The following is a 5,423-nucleotide window of genomic DNA, read 5'->3' as shown; positions in this document are numbered from 1 at the left end:
TATTAGCATAGACAAGACATGGGTAGAAGTATAGGCAATCTTCAGAGTGGAAGAAATCTACTCTTTTCATTATTCCTCAGTTACATGCATCTCTTCATGATAAGGAATATGTGATGTCAGACACCATCTGGCCTAGTCTTCAGCAAAAGAAGAGGCAGGAAAAGTGTATGTGGTTTTACATAAGAAAAAATTAAAAACTTTTAAAAAGTCCACAAAATTTTTCATACATTTTCCTTCAAGAGGTGAAACCACATACCCCTCCCAAGTGTGGACTAGACTTAAGGATAAGTATATCTGATGAATAAAATATGACTGAAATGATTTTGTGTGACATCTTAAAATAGGTCATAAAAGATATTGTAGCTTTTTTCCCCCCTTTCCCCCCCCAGGGATTGAACTCAGAGGCACTTGACCACTGAGCCTATTTTGTATTTTATTTAGAGACAGAATCTCAATGAGTTGCTTAGCACCTTGCTTTTGCTGCTGTTGGCTTTGAACTCGCGATCCTCCTGCCTCAGCCTCCTGAGCTGCTAGGATTACAGATGTGTGTGTCATTGCATCCGGCTTGTAGCTTCTTTCTTGTTCTATGTCTTGGATCATTCATTCTGGAAATGAATGGAAAGCCAGCTGTCATATCATGATAATACTAAGTCTCATGGAGATGAACACATGGTAAGAAATTGACATCTCTTAGCCAGGTGTGGTGGCACATGCCTGTAATCCCAGCAGCTCAGGAGGCTGAGACAGGAGGATCGCTACTTCAAAGCCAACCTCAGCAAAAGTGAGGCCGTAATCAACTCAGTGAGACCCTGTCTCTAAATAAAATGCAAAATAAGGCTGGGGATGTGGCTCAGTGGTTGAATGCCCCTGAGCTCAATTCCCCAGTACCAAAACAAAACAAAACAAAACAAAAAAAACAAATGACATCTCTTGTCAACAGCTATGTGGGTACTATCTTAGAAGTAGATCCTCTAGTCTCTGTCAAGTCTTCAGATAACTGTAACTTGACAAAGACTCTTTCCTTTGGTCAAATTTTTAATTCTGTACTAGACTAAGCTTCCATCCTTGTCATAGAAGGACCTACTTCAAAGAAAAATCATGCTAAGTTAGTTTAAGGAAAATACTCCACAATTGTCGTCTAACCACCCTCACTACTATGTGAGGGGTATTAAAAATTTTAATTTTAATTTTATTAAAATTAAAATAATTTTATTTGATCATGGATTTGGATGAGAAGAATCTGTGCTTTATTTCTCATGAGGGCTTCTCTATTTCCTATTTATCTTTATTCAGAAGGTGTTGCCCTTCAGAGTAACTTCTGGGGTTTGTCAGATCCCCTTCTCCTTGGTGGTCTCTAAAGTCCTATGAATCTCACCAAAGCCATCCTCATCTTTTCAGCCTCTCAGTTACTTCTTCTGGAATTGGCAGATGCCCTTGTGGGATAAACAACCTCAAATACAGACTTCTTTTCTTCCTCAATCTTTTATGCTTCACTGTCCTTGGTAGTTATCCAGTACCTCAAACAAATGCTTTGTATCCAGTTTTTCTATTCTTTCTCAGTAGGAGGATTAGTCCTAATTGGACTAGATAATCCAAGGTTACCAGAAGTTAAACTCCCCTGAGAATTTATTTTTAAAATGTAAACATCTCTCACTTAAATCACTTCAACAGGGTAACAAGATGCTTTCAGCTACAAACGGAAAGTTGGTCACTGATGTCATCAGGGGCTCAGTTTTGTTCTATAGGTCCACTCTTCAATTCTTGATGTTTGAGTGATTATTTACCCTTAAAGTGTCAAAATCATTGTTGGAACTTCATATTAATTATCTATTGCTGAGTAACAAAAATACCTCAAAAACAACAAACCTTTATTATTTTATACTTTATGTGGGTCAGAAATTTGGGAATAGCTAAGCTCCATGGTTCTGGCTCATGGTAGCTCATGAGACTGTGGTTGACATGTTGGCCAGGGTTGCAGACATCTGGAAGCCTGACTGGGACTGGAGGATCCATTTTCATGATGGATCATTTAAATAGCTACTTGCAGGAGGCTTACCTCCTTACCATGTAGGCTTCTCTATAAAGCTGTTAGAGTGTCCCCATGATATGGCAGCTGGCCTTCCCCAGAGTAAAAGATACAGAAAGCAAGGGGGAATCCACAATGACTTTTATGGCCTACTCTTGGAAGTCATCCATAGTTACTTCTACCATATTTAACTAAGCATAAGAGAGCCAACTATGTATAGCCCACACTAAAGGGGAATAGAACTAGGGTCCACCTTTTGAAAGGGGTATGGGTATCAAACTGGGCAGCTATGATGTATGTTTGTAATCCCAGGTACAGGGGAGGCTAATATAGGATAATTGAAAGTTTGAGGACAGCCTGAGCAACTTACTGAGATCTAGTCTCAAAAATTTTTTTTTTTAAAAGGGCTAGAGATATAGTTCAGTGTTAGATCTCTTGCCTAGCATGGGTGAGACCCTGGGTTTGATCCCTAATACTGAAAAAACAAAAGAGAGGTATCAAATATAACATATTTTTATTTCATTAATTTATTTGTTTGAGACAGGATTTCGCTAAGTTGCCCAGACTCACCTTGAACTTGGGATCTTCTTCTTGCCTTAGCCTTCCCAGTAGCTTGGAACGCAGGGTGTGTGTGCCACCATGCCTGGCTGGACATTAAAGCCATCAAAAACTCTAAATATAATTTTCACATAGAATAGTATCTCAAGCAAAAAGCAGTGGCCAAGGGCAAAAGAATATAAAAGTTTGCTCTTCTATATTTTTTCTTTTATCAGAGAATAAAGTTTTTTTTCCAGATGTGTCAGTAGACTTCCCTTTATCTTATTGACCCAAATTGGATCAATGCCCATTCTCAGACCAATCTGTGACAAAGGGAGATAGGAGTACCATGCTTAGTTGAAATCAATTGAGATTCACCCCTTGGGGCTGACAGATAAGTCTATCTTCCTTGAGCATATGCATTACCCCAATACTCAAGTCAGATTTCTGCTAGCAAGAAAGGTAGCAAATGGGTGGGAAATGGCTATTGGGTAGGCAATAGTGACTGCAACACATGGTTTCCCATTTCTCTTAGGGGAGAAATTATAGCTTTAAAAAGTCATATCTTTAACATGATTATAAATTCCAAGGGATCTGCCCCCCCTTTTTCTTTTCTTGTTTCTTTTTCGTTCTCCTTAGGTGACTATTGTTTTGTCTTTTTTTCTTCATTTAAAAAATTAGTTATACATGACAGTAGAACATATTTTGACAGAATTTACATACATAGAGTATAACTTATTCCACTTAGGTTCCCACACTTGTGGTCATACATGATGTGGAGTTACCCTGATTGTATATACAAGTCTAGGAAAATTATGTCCAATTAATTCTACTCTTTCCTATTCCCCCGCTTTCCTTCATTTCCCTTTGTCTAATCCAATGGATTTTTATTATTTCCCTCCCTAACCTCCCTTGTTTTGAGTTAGCATCCACAAATCAGAGAGAACATTCAGCTGTGTTTTTTTAGGATTGCTTATTTCACTTAGCATGATATTCTCCAGTGCCATCCATTAACCCACAAATGCCATCATTTTATTCTTCTCTATAGCTGATTAATATTTCATCATGTATGTATGATTTGGTCCCTTTTGGCAGTTGCCTCACTCACACAATTTTAGACATCTTTTCTCCTCCACTATTTTCTAGCAACACTGGAATTTCTGTATTGTCCCAGGCTCTTTTCTATCTTAGGATCTTTGCATCTCTGCTGCTGCTTCAGATCAGTAGTGGATGAAGCATCCTGATCTTTATGAGCGTCAATATAATTATCCATAAAATGGGGATATAATAGTGCCTACTTCATAAAGCTATTGTGAGGAGTAAGTCATGTATGTTCAGCTCTCAGCAAATAGCAAGTGTTCCATAATTAAGAAGAATTGTTAATTCCAGGCTGTCAGATCGTATCCTTGTTCTGTTTCCTTGCTGAATTGTCCTTTTCAATTCTACCTTATCCAAAAACAATTCATTCCATTACAATACTAACCCAGGTGGAATGAAATAAGTGCTCAATGTATTCACAACAGACCACAGGATGGCCAGGAGGCCCAATCAAACCTCAAATGTAGACTTATTTGGAAGTAACTTCAAGCAGTCATTTCCCAAGGAAGTTTCTTATAATACACAGTGACAGGATTCAAAGAAATTGATGTTTATCTTATAACTTTAAATTTATGTGTTATTATCAGACATAATTGTGTATTAATATCAGTGCACTGCGAATTACTATGTTCCTACATTTTCGTATAGTACTGGGGATCGAACCCAGGGGCACTCTACCACTGAGTTATATCCTTAGCTCTTTTATTTTTATTTTTTAAAATTTAAGATAGGGTCTTGGTAAGTTTATCAGACTGGCCTCAAACTTGTAATCCTTCTACCTCAGTCTCCTGAGTTGCAGAAATTATGGTATATGGCATTATTCCCAGTTTATGCTCCTATATTTTATATGGACATCGAGCACCACATATAGAAACAAATTTGTGTCATATTCAAGTTATTTCATTCGTACTAACTCTGTAAACATGCTCAACATTGAATACATAGTCCCTAGCAAGAGCCTATATAATGTTAAGTGTACGGATTCTAGATCCAGATTGCCTAGGCTTGAATCTACTAAGCTCTGAAATCCTAAGCAAGTCAATAAACTTCTTTTTGTATCAATTACTTCATCTGTAAAATGATGATGACAGTATCTACTTCTGAGTTTGGGAGCATTAAATTAGTTAATTCATGAAAAATGCAATGTGTGTGTGCTTGCCATTAGCATTAAAAATGTAACACACAGAATAATTACATTGTATTTTTTTTAATTCTTAAAAAACGGTGGGGTGGGCTGGGAGGATCTGGGTCTCTTTTGACTTCCGAAAGGTCTCGGGATTAAGTAAGGCCTTACGTAGCAGAAATCCATTTTGGGAAGCCTGGACACCATGTTTTCAAAAGGAGGTGGCATTCTGCTGAGAATTCCACGGGTGGGGGTGAGCGCTTTTCCTAAGGCAGCTTAGGACTAAAGCAGCGCCACAGATACTTTGGGTGTGGCTCCTGAACCGCGGCTGCAGAAGCTACCGGCCTCTCAAATTTTCCACGTCCAAGTCGTAGCACGACACAGTTCCCTTCCGCCCTACCTGCAGGTCGCTAGATGCCGCCTCTCGCTCCGCCCCTAGTCAGGAAGGTTCCCCGCAGCTCGCAGCGTGCCGGACGTGACAAATGGAAGCCTCACGTCCCACCAGTACCCTCGCAGACGGACAGCGCCTCGGAGCAATGGCAGCGAGCCGGCCCCTTTGGGCCGCGGCCAATAGCAGCCGCTCTGCTTGGCGCGCCCTGAGCCGCGGCCGGGAAGGGGCGGTGCGGGAGGCGGGGCGTC

General features: G+C 39.8%; 1 long non-coding RNA gene across 1 annotated transcript; it reads right to left on the bottom strand.

The window, feature by feature from the left end:
* Positions 1-413: 413 nt before the first annotated feature.
* LOC120889015 (uncharacterized) lies at positions 414-5,386 on the bottom strand. The gene is made up of 2 exons (XR_005732735.2): positions 5,185-5,386; positions 414-605 (listed from the first exon to the last, which is right to left on the bottom strand). It is a non-coding gene; the product is annotated as an uncharacterized LOC120889015 (long non-coding RNA).
* Between the last annotated feature and the right edge of the window lie 37 nt (positions 5,387-5,423).

This window comes from Ictidomys tridecemlineatus, chromosome X, assembly GCF_052094955.1.
Source record: "Ictidomys tridecemlineatus isolate mIctTri1 chromosome X, mIctTri1.hap1, whole genome shotgun sequence".
NCBI lineage: Eukaryota > Metazoa > Chordata > Mammalia > Rodentia > Sciuridae > Ictidomys > Ictidomys tridecemlineatus.
The sequence above is the reverse complement of the archived record's forward strand: the minus strand, read 5'-3'. Positions and strand labels throughout refer to the sequence as shown.